General features: G+C 40.2%; 1 protein-coding gene across 4 annotated transcripts in view; it reads right to left on the bottom strand.

Moving 5' to 3' along the window:
- znf609b (zinc finger protein 609b) overlaps positions 1-21,976 on the bottom strand; it is a 76,161-nt gene that overhangs the window by 22,545 nt on the left and 31,640 nt on the right. The gene's annotated exons all lie outside the window — the stretch shown is intronic.

Raw genomic sequence — 21,976 nt, 5'->3', positions numbered from 1 at the left:
GGATGCCACAATGAGAGGAAGTGAACAAAGCGCTGAATGCATCGAGGACATTCTGGTATTTCAGTGGACTTTAAAAGCTAGCTTCGTTACAGAAAGCGTGATGCAGCAGTTAGCAATGCACTGCTGTGTTTTTCCTCGCTTCAGTGGTGATTAGCAGGCAGGGAAGGCAGAAGTGGAAATCTGAAAAGGACCGTATTTGTTATACGAGGTCGGCCAAACAATCCCTCCCCGAGCTTTCCTCCCTCGCACACTGCGAAGCGACGCTCGTGACACCAAATCATCTCGCAGACTGATCACTCATTAATTTCCTCAATTAAAGAGCTAGTTGTGGCAACGGAGTGGGCTGCTCGGGGTCAGTAATTGATTCCACCTGTTCTGACACTCTGTGACAGCAATGAAGAGACAGTGGGCCGACACGGAGAAGGAAAATGAAAAGGACAGCAAGGGAGGGAGCCGATGAGAACGACTGAGGGGAAGAGAGAACTGCAGGCTGAAAAATGTGTAGGTGGGAAAGAGGCACAGAGGAAGAGTGATGGTGATTTAAGGGCCGGAGTGACACCAAGCTTAGTGCTCTTTATTCAAGGCAGTCGACATTAAAGCGCTCCAAATCATTAGCACTGAACTGCAGGAGGAATGCCACGCCGCAGCCAGCACCGCACATTTATTAATTGGACATAAACCACTCAGTGCTTGGGAATATGCTGCCAATGGTGGATCCTATTAGACTTAGAAGACAAAACAACAATTGACACGTTGGATTATAAGCCTGTACACCCTTTAAATAATTGTTCTAATCTACTTACTGCTCCAGGCTGAAAACAATGTAGAGAACTACAACAAGTCGGTGCTGCAGATGGTGAGGTTACCGCTTACATCTTAGGGATGTCCGTCCACCATTATATCTGAGAATGAAACAGCTGAAGTGTTGGGAAACTAAACTCTACTATAGGGACGAGCACAAAACCTAAATTTATCGTTTCCAGATGATGAATCCTACTTTAGTGTAATTTTTCAAACAAGTACCTGCAACAGTAATGACATGAGCCACATCGATGCTTTTTATCCAGTTACATTTGCTGCTGATATTACCATGGTACCACGCAAATGTTGCATTTGTTCAAATCAAATATTACCGTGCTAAACAGTGTTCACCACGGTAAACAATATGATGGCTTCTCAACACTGATCATGCTCTGAATGCTGTTCAAAGCACCACTTTACTTAGGTAGAGCTTTTCACAGCCAGCAATGCTTCGTGAAATGAGGGGGTTACATCCAAAACCACCGTGATGCTCAATTACTGCAAATGTCAGTATGTTTTTCTGCTTTTTTGCATTTTGGGCTATCACAGTTGAACTGCTTTTATAACTTGCCTCACAAAAAACACTAAAAAATCTGTGCCAAACATGAATTAAAACCATTAGCATTTTCATTTCCCCATGTCTCTGTGCCTTTAAGGGGGACTTTTAAAATATAAACCAGGGCTGGACAATTAATGGAAAATGAACCAACATTCAGAGGCTCTAATTGATGTAATCTTGCTGACTTTGTTTTTAAACTCTATTAATATTCGCCCCATTATATACTATCCCCTTTAAAACGTACTACAAAGAGTTGTCACGTGACTCTTTCCCATTCAGTCCGCGACACGGAAACATCATTGAGTGAAAGTCAAACATCGAGCCAGTTGGAACAACTCCAGCCGTTTGTGCCAAATAAAAAAAGCTGTGTCTGTTGTTTGGATACATTTTTGGCATCAATAAAGACAACATTAAACACAAAGAAGAAAGCTGAGCTAAAAATTAATTTAGTGACCGAAGGTAATACCACCACCTGGAGTGCATCATATTAGCTAAAAAATATCCTAGCATTTGCAGTTGAGTATACAGTACAAACATAGTGAACTATGAGGACTATGATGCGTGTGTAACAATAACTGTTTATAATCGTGACTTTGATTTGAGGACTATCGCCCAGCCCTAATGCACACCATGAATTATTCGGTGTGAAGTGCATCAATCACAGAATAAAGACTCGCGCTCTGTTGTGAATCGAGTGCTTTAAAAACCAAACATTAGTCTTCAATGAAATCTAATATTAGCTCAAGACATGTCATCATAGAAGCTTTATATTTCATGGTTTAGTGAAATCAGCGTGGATAGTCCATTTCTCCCAGTGCTCAGAGGAAGAGCAAATTAATGAGTGCAGAGAGCGACAGACTCTCAGGGCTAACGACATAGTAATCACTGTGTGTCAGTTTCTGATGCATGATGTGGCCAAGCTGCAGGCCAACTGAGACAATGAGACAGGACAGGTAATCACCCCAGCTGTCACCGCACGCTGTTCTCAGGCCTTATGGAGACGCACAGGGCTGCAGACAAGACCACACAATAAACCCTCCCTCAGAGTGACAGCAAACGGTGAAAGGTGATAAACAGGTTCATGCACGGCCTGCTTTAAATGGACTCAACTCTCAAACTGCTCCTAAACTGTGTCCACAATTTAGGAGCTGACATCTTGGATACCTTTCTGGCCAAAGCTAGTCAACCACATTATGGTCTGGCAATAACCGGCTTATCGCAATGAAACTACTATGAGGTCCACACAATTAAAACCTGCAGTAAAAATGATTGATAAAACAGTTCGTGGGACATGTGCTTTAATCAGCCACTTCATTATTAATTATTTACTCATATAGACTGACCCACCTTTGCTATATTGCAGACAAGTCCTGCAAACCATTATTCTGAGTTAGCTGGGTAATCACTTGGAATACAAATGTCCAATTAATCCTTTTCAATTTAACAAGTAATAATGATTGTAGCCTTCTTCTCTTCATATTTTTCTACATATTTGAAAACAACATTATTTTAGCTATAACGACGTGTATTCGTGCATGTGTTGAGTTATAGGAGGCTAATGAAAGGCTCTAGTAATGAATTATGGAAAACGCAGGTTGAGTGTCACAGCAGAGTGGGGTTCAAGGATTCCCCTGGTTTCTAGGAGTATCAGAAGCCTTTTAATCATTGTACCTCTCTAATTATTTGTATGAAGAACACTGACTGCTGGTGATTCCCAGAACAATTATAATTTCCATTAATGAACTTGAATTCCACAGTCTCGTGCTATATTTTCAGATTAAGTAAAACCTTGCTGAGATGAGTTTTGGCTTCGTTTTTTCTGTTACCAAGCAGAGGGAGGGAAAGTATTTCATTTCAACTGTCAGAAACATACAGCAGGTGATGAGCCAGCCCGTAATGCAACTATATAATAAAAAAAAACATTTACTAGGTAACTGTATTTATTTTAATTTTTTTTTTTTAAAAAAAAAGGAGAAGCACAGTGGAAACTGGAGCAGTTTTGAAAGTGCATGAATATAATTCTCCACTTCCAGGTTCTGTCTATGGATGAGTGAACAAAAGTACTTTCTCTCTGAGGCTGGAGAATGCAAAGCCACACACTGAAATGCCCTGTGTCCAGCCTTTTAAAAACCCCCACATGCAACCGAACTACATAACTTGCCAGATTACAAGGCTCTACCCGACTCTCAGCCAATGCTAAATTCTATGATTTCTTCCCTCCTTGCTAGACTTCACAGAAGGATTTGGAAATCTCTCCTAAAAAAACCACAACGCTCAAGTGTCACGCAAACCTTTTCTTAACTCAAACCTTGTGCCAGCTCTACAAGAAAGCCAAAACTGGCAATAATAATGTTTAACTCGCTGGCAAAAATCCCCAAAATCCTGGACTGCTCTTGTGCATATTTCAAGAGTGCTGACTTAAGGGGAACTCTGCCTGGATTTCCAGTTTTCACACAATAAATCAGCTGTGGCAGATGGATGCTTGCTGCACTTTTAACTGGACACATTTAACTTCAGCTTTAACTTGTTTATTAGAGTTGGGATTAAAAAAACTGAGCACTGAGCTTGGGCGGCGATTATTAAAAGGATTACACTGCAGTATTATAGTGACTAAGTTGTCTTGGCTATAATCGGTGATGAGGCGCACACACACACACACAGTTGACTATTATAACTGTAGACACTTGAGTGCAAGTAAAACAGCTACAACCCCCGACTGTGAGATCCTTTAAAATGCCCCAGTGACAGTAACGTTAAAGTTGCTACAAGGACAGCCTGTATTTTCATTTTAACTTATGATCACTGACAGCAGCCAGTGAGAAAGGATCTGATCAGCTCCGGTGGGAGATGCGGGGCGATGGGTAACTTTCTCTTTTAACATTTCCTTTAAAAGGTCAATAAAGCTGTCATGTTGCAGCTGCTGTCATTAACATGCTTTTTTTCCCATTCTGTTAGGCAGTTTGCTAAAATGAGGGTCACAGACACTGCTGATGCACACGGGAATGAATAAATGGCAGCAGATCGTAACAGCGGACCAAGCTAAATATGATATACAGTCAGCTGGGAGAAGACGTAAGAAGGATTTTGCAGATTGCAGGCTGTTGTGTATAAAAAAAAAAGACATCTTCAAATGCATACACTTTAGCTAATTGTCAATATACTCAATCAATATAAGCCTAGTCAAATGTCTCTTTGTACACACAAAACCATCTGTTAATGTTTTTTGCCATTACTGTCCCACTTGTACAAGCAGGTCACAGAGAACCATGTGTGCAACAACAGTTCAATGTGCTTGACAGCTAAATCACACAATTTACTTTGTTGGTGATTTTTCTTCCTAAGTGTCTGCGAGAAAACACAAGCAGCGTAACCCTCGTTAGAAGCAGGGTCTTTGAGTCAGGCGAGATTGTGAATACTGAATCATGTGGACTGATGGCAGGAGTGGGTTACCGTATCCCTCTTTAAAAAAACAAAAACAAAACAAAAAACCTTTATGAAAGCTTTATGAGTTGGTACTGCACACAACAAAAGAAAGAGGAAAGAAATGCAAGCAGATTGTGTTAGTGGGAGGTTGATTAACATTTAACTATCAAGACAGAAATGTAGATGATTTTTTTGTAAATATATTACATAATTCTTAGAAATAAGCAGTAAACATACAGTCAGCTGACATATCTTGTTAGTAATTAACTGTTTTTACACAAATCAGCAACCTGAAATCATTAGTAGAATTTTAAAGTTAAAAAAAAAGGAAGTGGTCAATTTTATTACCGCGTACTGTAGTTTTTTAGGAAAAATTCACTTATGTTCAGTATATTACAGTAGATAGTATGTCAGCTAGCTTAACCATGACTTAGTGAAGTAGATATTACTTTCTGTTCATGCTGGAAGAGGGAAACAAACTCCCTAGTGTCTCTCATTCTCTGTCCTAACATTAGCAGCAGTTCTTCAGAAGAAGTGAAAGCCGCACTGCTGCAATTTTGTTTATGCCAGCCGGCCTGTGTTACACCAACCCAAGGAGGCCGCTGTGCAAAAAGTGAAGGCGGGAGAAAAATATTGATATGGTAACACACAGCATCACCTCCTCTTGTGATACCTGATTGGTACACTGGTGGCAAATCTCATTATTTTATTAATGGTCAAGGGACCCCCGCAGCCCACCTCCCCAACTTTACCAATCAGAATCACTACTTTATGACTCTTTGTAATGATATTTTTACCAAATGAATGAGGGCAAAGTCAAATTAAGTTAACTGACCTGGAGTGGGAAATTGGCGAACCACACAGACAGTGGGGGAGAGCAGAGAGCTAATTAATTTAAATGACACGTTATTAAAATTGAGAATAATGATAATACACAAACGCTGACATCTCGAAGCACAGACGAAATACACAAGACCTTCTTTTTGCCTTTCGGGACTTTCCCCCCTCTTCTCCACTTCTAGCAGATATCATGATGTATCCTAGCAACATATTGAGTTTTGAACTGGTGTAACATGATAGCATCATTACTGGGGTATCATTTTAGAACCTTGAATTATTCTCTGAAAGTGGAAAGTAGTAAGCGAGATAACCTGTGCATAGTTACAAATGCTGTTGGTGAATACGTTGAGACCTAAAGCCACCAACAGTGACTGATGTATATAACCCCCAAGAATTTCCAGCCTACTAAAGCAGTAGAAATAAAACATCATTTTCGACATCAAAGGAAAGGGAGAAAAAAAATCTGTCTTGAAAGAAGAAAATGTAATTCTTTCTGACAATGAACCATTAAGTAAAACAAAAAAGGCGTCTTTGCTGACTTCTCAGCTTGGCGAAGTTAAGTGAGCCGGCTTCAACTATGTAATTCTTTTTGACTCCAGGGGCAAAGCCTGTCAACATCTTTGGTGAGTTACTGAGGTCGAAGGCCAGTCGAGATTACGCTCCTCCGCTGGGACATGTAATCTGCGGAGCATTGTCGAATCCACATAATGAATTTAAGAACAGCAGCCTTTAAATTCTAACCAATCAAGACGACAGGAATACGAAGTCTAATGATCACCATACCGTCGCTGGGCGGCTTTTAGAGAGCCAGTTGCATTACTGAGATCATTGAAGTAACATGGCTATCAGCATTAAGCCACAATTGAAAACAAATGCTCAAGCCTCATCTAATTAGATTATTAAATTGTTCAAAAACAGCCAGGGGACACACATACCAATAAAAAAAAGACACATAAAATGACTGGATTCCCTTTCAAGTCTTGAAGGTCTATCCAATTGTTTTCAAACACTGCACACTGGACTAATTCCTTTTCTAAAACCACACTGTCATTCTCTTTGAAGCTCAGATGAATCGCAGAAACTGAGAGAGAAAACACAAACAGAAACACCTGACATCTATTGTAGACCACCAGCTGGCAAAAGCCACTCAGTTTCTAGGCAACTCTTCTCAGTTTTAGCTGCTAATTGCGCTTTCAGGAAAGACTAACCACGCATAAATAATACAGAGAGGAAACAAAGCTGCGATGAAGTCGGTCACCCATGACCTACAAGCTCTTTGGCGCTATAATGAGTGAGCCAGGAACTCAGTCTAAACAGTTATTGTCTGACAAAGATGCCATTTACCATATGACTCCTTAACATTACAGCCCTGCACCTTGCACAGAAGTGACATCATTTTTTTAAATATACGGCACACTAGAGGAATAAAGCTGGACTTCATTTGTTTTCACCTTAGAAGCCTAAAAAGAAAACAGACTCCTTTTTCAAAACATTTTATTTGTAAACATCTCAAAGAAAATGTGATTCGAGGTCCGATCCAAGCAAGCCCAGATTTTAACACTTAATATTACGGCTAGTTTTTTATGATGCAACGCTTCCACATTTGGGAACTGTTAAAGACGAGTCATAAACATGAAAAATGTCTTTAAAGGAAACAGCTTCATATGCAGCACTGAGTCGACTTTCATCTCAAAGCCCTCGTCCACAGCTGTGAAATACAGCTCAGCTATTAGAATGACATGTAATGCTTTCGCATTTGTGTAAATTTCAGCGGTAATCAAATTTAACATCTTTTCAGTGTGACAAATTATAGCTGTATGCTGCAAATCAGAGCTACTATTTTACCAAGGCCTTTGATTATACTGAAACAAAAAGGCATGCAAAGCTTTGTCAGAGAGAAACCTCTTGTGAGAGCATGAGAGGCTTACCTGTGGAGACATCTGCACTCACTGATGAGAGGACAACATACATTAGTCAGGAGACTGTTCCCACTGCTACCAGCTACATGACGGGAAGTAAAAGTGATATAAAAAGACAGAAGGCACATAGGGATCGCAGGGTAGAGGACTGAGCCAGGGTAAGTAGAGCTTACCAATTTGCTCACTTATGAAGCAGTGGCCTAATTTGTTCAGAAAAGCAAAGTCACACAGAGGAAAAAGTCTTATCCATTTAACACTGTGATCAGCTGCCGAATAACACCACAAGGTTGTGGCTCCTTACTTCTTTAGTACAAGCTATCTTGAAGACTGTGTTATGTTGACTAGCCAAATGCAGCTAGGTCAGTCCACCCTTAAACTAACCAGCTTATTAAATATCCGATTGTCTAAACAGGCAGAAAATATAAAAAATATATAATAACTGATCTGTTGATCATGTGGTCCAAATATGTCGAGTCTACATTAAAGCCTTGGGTCATGCTTTGGACAACAATTTAGGATAACAAGCGGAAATTAAAAATGAGGAGCCACCTTTTAAGGATCTAACGATTGTCCAACTGCACTGTAATGAGGACACAATCTTTTTGTCTGAACTGTTACATCCCTGTGGGGGAATCATTTGTACCCATTTAGTTCAGAGATTTCTCAGGCGGGCCAGATGCTTAGTTGATTGAATGGCTAACATCCTCTTGTCTTGGTTCAGCTTGACCTTGTCAACCTAATTCCTTCGTCTCTTCTCTGGTTCAGCTAGCTGCATTGAGCCTAGGTCTGGTATTGTTTGTTAGAGGATGGGGTGGGGGTTGGGTTATGTGCATAAGTGGGGCGGGCTGTTGGGTACGAGGAATGAAAGCCCTCATGTAGAGGCAGGGTAACCTGAATATCCCTTTATGTTTACTACAGCCAAATGTTTTGAACTAACTATTCTCTTTGTTAGGCTGGTTATTTTATAAGATCATCTGTGGTTTCTAAATCAGTCATTTGTGGCTAGATTATGAGCAACACTTAATAACTCAACTTATTGAGGATATTAAATATGAAGGGTGCTGTATCCTCTACAAAGTGGAAAGCTCCTTGAGGCAAATAAATGATATGTGATATTAGGCTATCCTAGTAAATGGAAGTTGTTTTAAGCTCTCTGTAGTGCCGCATACCGTGCCAGCATGAATTCTAACAACCGTTTTATTCTTTGATCCACCTGTTATTTCCCGTTTCTGTTAACAGTTGATTTAATGAGTAACTCTACTGCTATTCATTTCTGTTGCAACACTGTAAATATGTGGGCAGATTAAAACTATCATCTCTTTTTCCTTTTTCTCTTTTCCCATCCCCCTCATTCTGACCATAGGTCAATTGACAACAACAGTATCTATTACAAAAATAAGCCACATTCTTGTCAAGGTCACCCACTTGCGCCCGACAGCGAGAGAAGCTGTGCTGGGAGCAGAAATCCTGATAAGCTAAGCTGAGCCTACGAGGATTTCTCTCTCACCAACCCTCTCCATAGTCATAAATCTTATCTCACAGCAAAGGGAAACCTGACAACAAACTGAGAGGCTGTCATCAACAGCTCAGCCACCGAGATTCCCACCCAAATACCAATGAGTCAGCCTTTGGCCAAACACAAGCTTGTGAGATCAGCCCAGAAAGGAAAAAAAAAAGAAAAAAAGAAAGAGAAGCTAGCAACCTGTGCAGTGTACTTGTAATATAATGTTTACAACTCAGCACAATGTTGGAAGCTGTGACCAAAACTCTAGCTTTGGGTACTTACTATCCTGCTTTCAAATGCTCAAATGCAGCATGCATTAGGCTGAGCAAAAATAAATGCTCCTAGACATACAATCCAGCTAAGTAGCAAAAGGCATACTACTAGTTCCACATATTATACAAGGAAAACAAGTTGTTATTCAGGCTGTGAGATTTCCCCAGAGCCCCTAACCTCAAACTATTTATAGATGTTCTGTTAGTCTCTGTTTCCCTTGTGTTGATGCTTTGCTGTGGGTGGTGCCTTCTCCAAACACTAGAAAGACAATCCTAAGCCACACATCAATAACTACACTTTACAGTTAAAAAAAAGAAAGAGAAGAAAAACAATAGGGGATATCTAAATTGCTTTCCATTATCTTATGCTACTTAGACTGACAAACAAAAACAATTGAAGATTACACTTGGTACACCGCAGACCTGTCATAAAGAAAGTTACAATACAAGGTGATACATTAGGATGAATTTTGCAATATTCTACACAAATACTCAAGGTAGCTACACAGCAGTCAGTAGAGAACCTTTGGGAGCTTATCAACACGCTCCTAAAATCCATTGGCTATCTAAAAAAAAAAAAAAAAAAATACAGTGCCTTAATACACCTTTGGGATAGAGAGCTCAGCTAAAAAAGTAGATAATAAAGGTGTAAAAGGTCAAGGGCATACTGTAGGAGTGGGAAGAATCTGTACACCAGAAGGAGTGTTTTGTGCTCTGCTTGGCAAAGAGTGCTCGAACTGCACTCGTGCTGCTACTTTAAGAAGGGCTTGCTACTCTGATTGACCTCTAATGCTTGCTGCCCCATTGAACCATGTCTATCTTAATGGACGATGATGTGCACTGTAACCGAGTGCCAATAGTTCCTGCACCACAGCCTCAGAACCCTATAGACTTCTGCACCTTAATACACCTTAGGGACAATGACTGTTATAGCTCGCATCACACAACATTTCGGCACTGGGGAGAGGGGGAAATTGCTGAAAATGCAGGCGAGTTGAAGAGCATAGGAGGTTACCCTGACTGTTTATTATCACAGCACGTCTGTGAGCTGTTTTGATATTTATAGTTTGGAAAAGCCTTTGGTATTATCTAGAGAGTTAAGTGAGAAACCTTTTCAGGAATTAAACACCAAATGAAATCTTCTTTAGCAAATCATTCAGGAAGCTGTCTGAAAAGGTTTAAAGCTACTCAGTAGATGCCCTATAACATTACAACAAAAGCAGAATGACCCCTCAAATGTTTCTAAGACACTTAACAACATGTGGCAATGTGTCAGCACAATACAGTAAAGCTTTTGCACTGCGGTTGCTTCTAAGGAATCTCTAAACAAATTATATCTCTGTACCCTTCAGATCATTAAAAGCACTAATAAAGTCAGTCCCTGGTGATGGCCAGAGAGCACGAGTAAAGTGAAACCCACTATATCGCACCAAATCTCCCCTCTCGGCCAGCCGCTTAGCAGAGGTCTGCTACTCTCAGCCATCCGAGTTTGATGACCTTGTTAGTTTGAGTGCCTAATCTGCTAATGCCCTGATAAAAATAAACAGTCAGTGCAATCATTGTAGTCCTCCCCTCCACCCTCCCTCCGCCCTGTCTGCAGCTGCTGTCCATAAACACAGATGATACCTCCATCTTTATTTATCCTGAGGACTTGCTCTCATACTGACAATCTTAAGAGGCGGAGGTGTGAGTTAAATACCTTTTAACACAGTGTGATTTATGTACTCCATGTATCTGTGCACGTTCCTTCCTGTTAATCTGGTAGCACCTGAATGCGTTGGCTTCAACCTACAAATAACCACCCTTGTCACTTTTCTGGAAAAGTTGCTACGGTAACTTTACAAACAGATTTATGCATCATTTTCAACATGTAGTCTGAACTGCATGAAGCATGGCTAAGATACGGCTGCGCACGTCTCTTTACAAGTTGCTCAACTCACTACAAGATGATTGTTTTGAAGAACTGCAAGGATATTCTAAAGATAAAGAAGGCACCGCTCCCCAGTTAATTCTGACTAAAGCTGAACTTAATAGATAAAGTCTGGGATGTGATGCACCCTGTGTCGGAAAAGGGTTTGGGTTCTAATCTAAATGAGTAATTTAATAAACATCAGAAAACTTTACTTTTTCCTACATATGTCAGCCAAAGGACACCAGGCAAAGTGCTATTTTTATGCTATATTTGGCCTTTATAAGCTTTTCAAGTATTTCTAATGTAGTTTGAATCTTTGATGCTTAATATTTCATGGTCAACACCAGAGAGATGAGATTGAAATTAATAATTAAACAAAAGTACATATTTAAAATTCTTCAAAAAACAAACCCTCCACTGACGAGTCACTGATGGTTTTTCCATGCTGACTTTGGACCTCGTCAAAGAACAGTAAAACTCTGCAGCCAACAACTGTAGAACTAATACACTGTATATACACTGGTCTGCAAAATGACATGGATACACTGAGGTAACAGATTTGGAATTCATCTAAATTAGACCATGAAACACTCCAGCTCATGTAGTCTAATGGTCATGCACAGCTTGTACAAAGTCAGTCAATTCAGGCATTATATTGTTTGGTATATTAAAAGCTGCATTCAGCACAAAACAAACTCCCAGGACTTTCACAAAAAAAAATTAGCTACTAAAAAGAGAACAACATTAATTGTGAAAGACAACATAAATAACTGGATTTAACATCAAAATCTCTCACTCTTCAAGGATACATGAGGCTAATGGACAGGACTGAATGTAATTAGACTTCCAGATGGACAGAGATGCCCCATTTACAAAACATAATTGAATGTGCGAGTCAAGGACTATACAACTCCCCAGCCTCCACAACAATCAGGAGCTCATTTCCATATTAACTTTACCTTTATTGATCCGATCACACATTCTCTTTTCTTGCTACCACACCAACAAACTTAAACCTTTTAAGGACCTTTTAAGATAGTGCATTTCTTCTACACTGCACATAGAATTGTTTAACTGTCGTACAAATTGCGCTTATTTAGACAGCTGTCCATTTGGTGCCATGGAAAAATATGGAGTAGAATAATAATACATTTTTAACACAAGAAGGCCTAAATGGCTCACGAACTCTGTGTCTCAACAAAGCACCATTTGATAAATGGAGAAACCAGCTAAATGTCTTTCTGGCTTGATTTATGGCATCCTAATATGCAACAAGGAGGACTACAGATGAGGTCAAAAAAATACCCCATGTATAAAGAGATTTTACATTTAATCATTGTTTTATTAGAAGTGAAACAACTGACACTGAAAACAACAGTAATTATAAAAAAGGATCACCCACACAGATGGATCATCGCCTAAATCTGTAGCTTGATTAGCTTTCTAATAACTTGCAGCTCATTACCAAAGCTGTCATAAGACTGTTTTTTCACCCAGCAGGCTGGTGTTTTCACTTTTAAAAACTTACTGCACAGTAGCTGTTCAGCATCAAACAGAAGACAGAAAGCTACAGGTAGAAACCAGCTGGTGGATATAGTGGAGCATTTAGCAGCTAAGGAGCCAGGCATTTCCCACAGGATTTGGTAGAAACCAAAAACAGACCAAAAAGAAAGAGGTTGCTGTTCTTGTATTCACCAGGTAAACAGAAATACTTAAGATGTATGAAATTTGCAATGGTTTGCCAATGTGCTCACCAAATCCTCTTAGAAAAAACACAAAAAGGAGCATGGTAGTCGAGAGCACTGTGCCACAGCACAAATACGTCAAAAGGCGCTTATATATGTTGTAAGATGATATAAACATGGCTTCCCAGAATGCATTGAAACTGGTATAGTGGAAAAGCGATGGCGCCATTGCATTCAGATCCCTATTAATATGGGATCTTGTGAGATCGACAAATTAACAACACATCTTTACTGTGACCTGTTTTCAAGTGACAAGCAAAGTCTATGTTTCCTCCTCAAAATGGTGATGAAACACTAATCTAAAAGGAAGCTGTTTGCAGGAAATACAATGTGACTTGATCTATCAAGTATTCAGTGAATCTCAACGATGCAACATTTCATCATGCAGCTCAGTTGTGTAAAAAGTACAGTTTAGTAGTCGGCATGTGCACATATCTGATTAACTGCCAAATGACACAGCATTTCATTGCTGAAAAATGATTGCACCAGATTAAAGTTGTGTTTTGCTTAATGACATTACATTTGTTGTTACATGGTGGAACTGCCACGGTTTCCAGCAAAACAAATAAGGGTTTCGAGCATGCAGGGCAATTGTGGAGGCTGCATGTTTTCCCTTGCGTCCGACTGCGTTTTTTTCCAGGTGGTTCTTGTTTCCTCCTTGTCCACACACATTCCTTTTCTGTGTTTTGGGGACAATAAAATGCCTTTCTGTATAAATGAGTGTGCTGACCCCGGGCAGAATAAGGCTTTCCTGTGTATCAGCCAATGGTAAGATTCCTAAAGGTTCATTGTTTATGGTGGGTGAATTATTTCCAGACGTACCGCGCCACCAGTATCACAGTCTCACCTGTGACTCAAGTATAAATATATTATATGAATGAAACAGACTGCTAACCAAACAGATGTGGAATAAGGACGGGAGAAGAGCACGGCAAGATAGGATGAACAACGTTTTGACAGGGGACCCTTTCTCTTCCTACAAAAGATAATGCAATTCTTCTGTATTCAAGGACACTGATGCAGTCTCTAGTGAGCGTATCAGCATTCATAAGAGGACTCTGCTGTGGCAGGGGTGACTTTGATGCATGTGGTACTCTTGTTTAAGGAAAGGAAACAGCATGAGAAAATCAAACCATCATACACTGGAGACTATAAAAGCCACTGGCACACAGCCAGTCGTTGGAGAGAGGCATAACCAGAGGACAACCTACATTTATCACTGATGGCATTTAAGGTTTTTAATATAGTAAATCATGGACATTCAAGTAATTTATAAGACAAAGGTTGCCGAAGTCTGGAATGCAGGTGCACAAAATTGAGAAGACTACATTTTCTGGAGAAAGAATGCAAATGCAAGAGTAAACTTACAGAAAATATTAAAAAGGTACAAAGTGCCAAATGTAATATTTATTTAAACTTCAGTCTATAAATTCTTTTTAAATAGTCCCCCATCCAGTAAAGCCAGACTTTGTCACTATAACTCTTGTATAACACTAAATATTCCCTGAGGTGAACATGTACTTTTGAGTCACTTGTAACTTACAGCTGCTTTTAAATGGTTACAACTTTATTAGAACTTTTAAAAATATATATATACTATATAGTGTTATTTTAATGGCCTTGCCCCTTCCTCTGGCCCTTCTGCCAGCTACATAAATTTAAAATGTCACACAAAAAGTGACTGACAATTTGATGCCAAAGTCAAATAGTTACATGCTATCAAGGTTGGATGGACTTGGCAGCAAAGCAAGACTACAGTTAGGGCAGGAGAACAGTACAACCCAGCCGTGTTTGCACAATTAATGCACGTATAGTTTGTTTGTTTATGCCTCTCTCTTAAAGAGCATTAGGCCAGGGCGAGGATTTAAGAGCTTTAGAGGTGACATAGATTAAGTTGTTGGCGTGAGACCCAGGTCAGTGAGCCACAAGATACTTTACCTCATATTTAAATCTTCATGTGTTCAACACTGACATTGTACTCCTTTTGTTGCTGAACAAAAATATATACTCTTCAAATTTGCTAGAACATAACGACTCCTCCTGAATCAACTATACTGAATTTTTCACTAACAGCTAGTAACACTGGAACATTACATCATTAGTTTAGTATTTTAAAACAATGCTAAATATAAACCAGTTCCAAAATCATTTCAATATGTATGGTGCAAGGAATCTGTTAACCCCTAAATGTTTGACATTGGTCCTAAAGGACGGACGTGTTCTCCCTTTAATTTCTATCAGCAGTATAATCCCCTTTTGAAACCCTTTTTAGGGTGAATTAGAAAGGCCCAGTATTCAAAGAGATGAGTGTAGAGAAGGGGGCGGGAATAATCACAAGGGCCTAGCTGTCTGTGTGGATTAGAATGGGAAAGAAAATCCTTTCATCTCAGATCTGTACTTCCAAGCTTGGAAGCATGCGCGCACGCACACTCGCACGCACAACGCACCAAACCTCCAAAGTATACTTCTCGCAGATGAAATCAAAAGACTTCTATACTGATATACAAGAAGCTGTTATTTTAAACAGACCATATTCAATTATGCTTAAAATGGGCATGACAGTCACTGGATTAGAGAAAGGCTCGTATAAAAGCTTTGCTCTCGAGGCTGACCTCTCCGTTTGGCTCTCAGGCACGACGGAGCGCAGAGGAGGGCAAGCACACGTTCTGACTGGCTTCTCCGATTTCTTATGCTGAAATGTCAACTGTTGCTCTATTTTGGGCAGATAGCCTTTTGACATCCAGCAAAATGTAAGGAGACGGATAAACCGGGAGAAGCTCCTCAGTGAGAAAACAACCCAACGCCCCCAAACAACATCATCTGACAGATAGGAAAATGGATTAGCCATTATGTGTATTTGCTCACTTGTCTACCTCTGCGAGGGTTTATAACAGAATGTAAAACGACAAGCCTACGTGAGCGCAACCAGAGTTGACACTAAGAGGAGAGACTGTAACGACATAAATATCTTACACACCCAGAACATAAACATTTAGTCCAATGGCGTGTGTCTTGTGTCAGTGCGATAAAAAAATGGCTTATTCTGACCAGAGCTGGACAGAAACAGAGTTTGAGACAATAATGCTTTATGAACAAATCGTATTAATGGCTTCATGGGGTTTATTGACAGAAATAACTGGGAATACTTCTGCGTCGCTAAATAAGACTCTCAAGAAACTGCACCCCAAAACTTAAACAGTACAAGCATGCCATACCAATCGTGCATACTTGTTTTCCCAAAAGGTTATTCAACCAGTCGAGTGGTATTTTTAGGACAATTACAGATAATCGCACAGTCAGTATGGAGAGCTGTGTTATGAGTCTGACTTGTCTAAACAGTAGCGAGCTTTAATATGTAAAAATAAATAAATTCAGACTGTCTCTTCTTTCCAAATCGCTTTTAATATGGGAAGAAATTACACGTCTTTCTGGGTCGAGTGTATCTTCCTGACTGTGCTAGTTACTCTGTAACAGCTGGCTGTTGGTTTATGTAGTCTAACAGAAGAAGATAACCCGAAAAGAAGGGGAGCGAGGCATCATATTGTGATGATTTTAAAACACAGCAACATCAGTCTATTCAAATGGATCGCTGCATACTTAATTCATCTCAACTAGAACCCGACTAATATCTTGGCAGGGCTTATATAACAGCCAATATTATGCATCTGCCAATCTATTGATAATAGCATTTATGACTGTCTTTCAAGCACTTTCTGAGTATTTATGTTGCAACAACAAGCTGATCCACGCAAAGTGTAAAACAGGTCATCTGCAACTTGTTGTGACAATAAAACAATATTACTAAGATAACATGACAGTTAGGTTTAAACGTAAGGACTCATAAATTACTAGATATATATAAAATGCCAGGGACACATGTTTATATTTCATGTGTTGTGTGTGTTCATGTGTTTCATGTGCTATTAAACGTCTTGCTTTTCGGAAAAAGTGGTTAAGTGAAAAGTTAACGGTTGCATGGGCAATCTGAACTTCTGAGACATGGCAACAAGGGGGTGATGCAATGTGGTGAAGAATTTCACAGCAGAAAACGTGAACCCCCTGCACTCGTTTCGTTTAACAAACTGCCTGCAAACAATCCCTTTAAGAGAGTAAAGGGGAGGGGGAGGGGGGTGGCGAGAAGCAAGTAATCCTCTCTATAAACACTCCTGCTCAAACATTGCCTTGCTGTTAACTTCCTCTTTGTCACACTAAAAACGTTCCACAAGCAGCTAATCTCCTGTACTACTTTCTCATCAAATGTGCTTCATGGTCAAACCTGTTTCGCTATTGATAATCATTTTAACGAGCTTCACCAAATACGAGGGGCGGACGACAATAGAACAATGACTTGAAGGTGAAAATTCTTTTCACGTGGTCAAAACAATAGAGGCTGCGGAGAAACGAAGCCTTCTGAAACAAATGAGAAATCCCCAAACACAGTCTGCAAACTCTTCCACAAACATAGCGAGTCGGTACAAACTTGCGAGCCACCTTTTTCCTCATTGGGAGAAAATTCCTGTCGAGGGAAGATGGGGCGGCGGTGGTGGGGGAGCCACGTCTGCTCCTCCCCACTGTGTGGGTTTTGTTCTGCTAATCAGACCACATGCCTCAAGGATTCAGGAATCCGAGAACTCTCAGCCAGTTCCTCTCATTCCACATACAGCCGCAGCAGCCTGTGACAAAGTATTCAGTGAGCTGTGGAGTTAAAGACTCTATCCATTCATAACACCGTTCAGCCCTCCCTTCCTCCCCCCTCTGCTAATCTCAGGCAGTTCTTCAACCCCACCACCACCAACGCCTCCTCCTCTTACCCCTCATATGCCCTCTTCACCACAGCAGAGCCCTTTTTTTTATCTGTCTACATACTGCACGCTTGGGTCTGAATAGGTTCATGGTTTATTATTAGACCATGGCACCACAGCTCACCCCTCGACATTTTAATAGAGAAACCCAGAACTGAGTATACATCGAGTCGGTGCAATGAAACTTTTTGCCTCCTCTTTGCCTGCTTGTGTTTCCCCCCCCCCCCCCAAAAATTCTTATTTTGGTTTATTTCCTCTCTGTTCTCCCCTCCTGGGCTCTCTCTTGCTACTCACGCATTGAGAGGCGAAATGAGGCACGCTGGAAATTTGCAGGCCGACAATGGAAGACAGCTGCTCTTGCTGCATAAGTCTTTCATGAGCTGAATTAGTTGTACAAGCCTTAGCTACCCATCCCCCCCATCCCCCAACACACACACACACACACGCACACACACACACACACACACGCACACACACACACACACACACACACACACACACACACACGCACACGCACACACACGCACACGCACACACACTTTCCTCACAGCAAGCTGATCCAGACACAGCACAACACACCTCTTAGAAAGCTTAGGGAAGAGAAAGACAGGGAAAGAAGAGACAAAGCGTGATAGGGGCTTTGTTTGACACATCTGTGATTGCTTTTTGCAGAAGTACCCCTCACATGTTTCATCTCCCTGTGGCAAACATGCACATTAATTCTTAATGAAGTTTTTAAGGTTGTGCTGCACTGTGTCAGAGAGAAACAGTTCTCTTTTTAAACAAACAGAATAAAAAACAAACAAACAGAACCTTTTTTTCCCCCAATTAACCTGATGCTAAATACATTTACCCAAACTAAAGCTCTTTTCACCTGCACACACTGTAACAATCTCCTAGTCAGAAATGTACAGAAAGTACATTTTTGTCTATCCAGACTTTCCACTGCTCCCTGCACTTGTATACCTTACCATAATTCCTTTGGGACATGTATCTATAAATCTTCTGGTTCAACACGACCATACAAATGATCCAAACAGAGCACTTTGCAGACAGAAAAAGAACCCGAAAAAACCTGATGAAAACCTGCCGGTGTGGCTCATTTTAAAGAATCTGATCTACAAAGAACAACCACGACTCTTTCAAAGTCTTCTTTACTCCTGATTGTGCTTACTGTAAAGTCAGTCTTTCCCCATCCTGAATATCAAAAGTGACAACAAATCCCAACAGCGTTCAGTAAGCGGACAGATGGGACACAAATCAAACTCAACACTCACTAAGGTCAAGGTGAACACAGACTGTTTTTGTGAATTGGAAAAGACTTTCCAGCATCAAATATTTCCAAACAGAAAGTCTGCGGTCCCTCTCGACAAGGATTTCCTGTGTAACATGACTATAAACTTTGTGGGCTACAGCATTCTTCTCCTAGCTAAATATGTGAATCAGTGGTCTGGTGTGGAAGAATCGTTTATGCATGCTGGCTTGCGCAGTGACAATTCTCTAATGCAGTCTTCTTGGGTTACAGATGATGAGCAACACATATAGCAATGTTCAGACTCAGTGATGCATAGCAGAAGTAAAACTAGATCCGCTCAGACAGGCCCTACAGATGCTCATTGTGATGAAAACACAATAATGAAACTACTGCAAGGAGGTTTTTGAGATAACACTTAAACAACTCCCAAAAAAAAAACCAGTGTAATATATTTTAAAAATCACTCCACATAAATCATATTACACTGAGGTCCAATGTACATCATGTAAGACACTTGAAGTGATTTGGAAAGATGGAGACTTTTCAGCAGAAGAAGAAAAAAAAATACCACAAGTGCAAACAATTTGGACGCCTAAAAAGATTGAAATTGCTTCAGTTTGGCAGGTTTTTGGGTTCGTATCAAATGACAAGAGTGAGCCAACAATCTTGGAAGCTGTGTGGAAGTTTTGTGGCAGCTTGAGATGGAAATTTATTTTCATCTTAGTATCTGTCCTCAGTATCTACTAACAACTGCTCTAGTCTGCTAATCTCATAAGTATGCTAAAGGAAACAGTAAAGTACTAGCTGTTAGGTGTAAAAGTAAATATACATTTAAAATCCTGTTGCAGTGTTTTAAGGTTAAAATATTGAATGCCTACACATCATAAAACACATCACGTGTGTTTTGCTGTAGTTTTTTGCATTGCTGTGACTGCACTAGTCATTCTGAGACATACTAGATTTTTAATTTTCACTGGTATGTCAGCAAAGGATAGTATACAGTAAGCCTTGAACATGTGTGGTATGCCTGGTATTCATAATAGTCTGCAGCAAAAAGGAATTTCCCCAGGACATGGATGTGAAACTATGTAAAAATAAATCTGTGGGGGTTTCAATTTCTTAAAAAACAAAAACAAAACAAAAAACACATTCATTCTTGTTTAAAACTTCTACAAGTTCATTATGTACTTCCTTGATTTTTTTAGGCAGTCTTGTGCTTTGTTTTGCCAACAAGCTCAAAGCATTACATGTGACAATGAAGGCCGCAGCTAATGGCACACACAGAAAACAATAAATGGTCAAATGGTTTCTTCCTGTTGTAGCAAGGGACTCCCTGAGGCTGCATGCTTGAGACAGACAAAGAGAGTGAGCAGGAATCACAGCACAATGAACTAAAGCTGCTCCATACTACGACATACTGTGAAAGTTTCTGTAGACTCCAACATTACTCATATGATTGCGCTGGATGTAAAACCAGTTGTGACTACAGGGTCTGAATGTGAATTTGATTATTTTTTTTCAGAGCATACATTTTATATATCACTCAAATAGATGAGGAAAAACATGACCTATCATTTTACTGAGAACAAAGGCACGGTTAAGGCCGATGATTAAACAGAGTCATTTCTTTATATTTTGCTAAAAAATATAAAGAAATATGCAGTGTTTGATAGTCAGTACTTAGCACGGACACCTTTATTTATCAACACAGGCTGAACTCTCTTATTCAGCTTTTTTGTAATTTCTTTAAGTAGTCTTCAGGAACAGTTCTCCAGGCTTCTTGAAGGACATTGAAAGCTCTTCTTTGGATGTTGGCTGCCTTTTTGTTCTGTTCTCACACTGCTTCAGTAATGGTTTTCCATCTATACTTTAGCCCCTTTTTCACTAGTACCTACTTGGATCGACTGAGCACGGTTCACCATGTTTTTCAGGGTTTCTCATTAGGTGACAGTACCTGCTACCAGGCGCTAAAATAGTACCTGCTCGGCCGGGGTTCCAAGCAATACGAGCAGGTACTAAAATGTGATGTTTTTAGACTGCATGCCACCGATTGGCTGGTCAGTGGCGTCACTCGCTGAGTAATGAGTGTGTCTCGTTCACGAAACTCAAAACCGCCATTTTTGAAACACGGCAAAGAGGGAAATGAATACAAAAAACAATTTGGTGGTATTCAATTGTAATGGAAAACCATTCGATCCGAGTCAAGTGGTGGCGAGTTGTGGCAAGTCGATCCAAGTAGGTACTAATGGAAATGGGTCTTTTTAACTGCACTGGCAGTATGTTTTAGATCACTGTCATGCTGATAAATGAAGCTGTTGCTTATTAGATTCTTTCCACATGGTAGATCAAAATCTGATGGCACTATTCCATCAGCTTTGACATGATCACTCAAGACCACTGGCTGAAACCATGACAGATGGCTGGAGATACTGCTGTGCACCTCTCCTGACCTCCTCCCTATATAAATGGCAATTTGATTTTTTTTTCTTTTCTTATGGACATGACTTTCAGACACTCTTCATCTGCAGCATATAATGTTTTTTTTAGGTCTGCCTCTGCCCGTCCCCCATCCAGTTTCCTCATATTTTTAAGATAAAATTGCACGCTATGTTGAGATATGCCACGTTTCTGGCTAGCTGCTTTTTTTTAAATTTTTTTTTTTTACTGCAACTGCTTTACAAACATAGACTGAACCCATCAACGTCTTGAGACACTACCCAACTGAGATCATGCAGTCAATGTAGAAATTAAACCATCTTTAACCTGCCACTTCCCTAGTTCAAAGTCTGTGATGTCTTAGAGCACCCGAGTGAGAATGTTGCAGGTAATTGTCTGGTAAATTCACAGTAGGTGGGTGGGTGTCCTGTCTCCTCCGGCTTTAAACAAGCAACTCCCTTGCCTAAACTAGGGCTGCCACAAACGATTATTTTGATAGTCGACTAGT

The sequence above is a fragment of the Neolamprologus brichardi genome, chromosome 1 (assembly GCF_056152115.1).
Source record: "Neolamprologus brichardi isolate AB-2024 chromosome 1, ASM5615211v1, whole genome shotgun sequence".
Classification (NCBI taxonomy): Eukaryota; Metazoa; Chordata; class Actinopteri; order Cichliformes; family Cichlidae; genus Neolamprologus; species Neolamprologus brichardi.
Note: the sequence above shows the minus strand (reverse complement) of the source record. Positions and strands in the feature narration are given on the sequence as shown.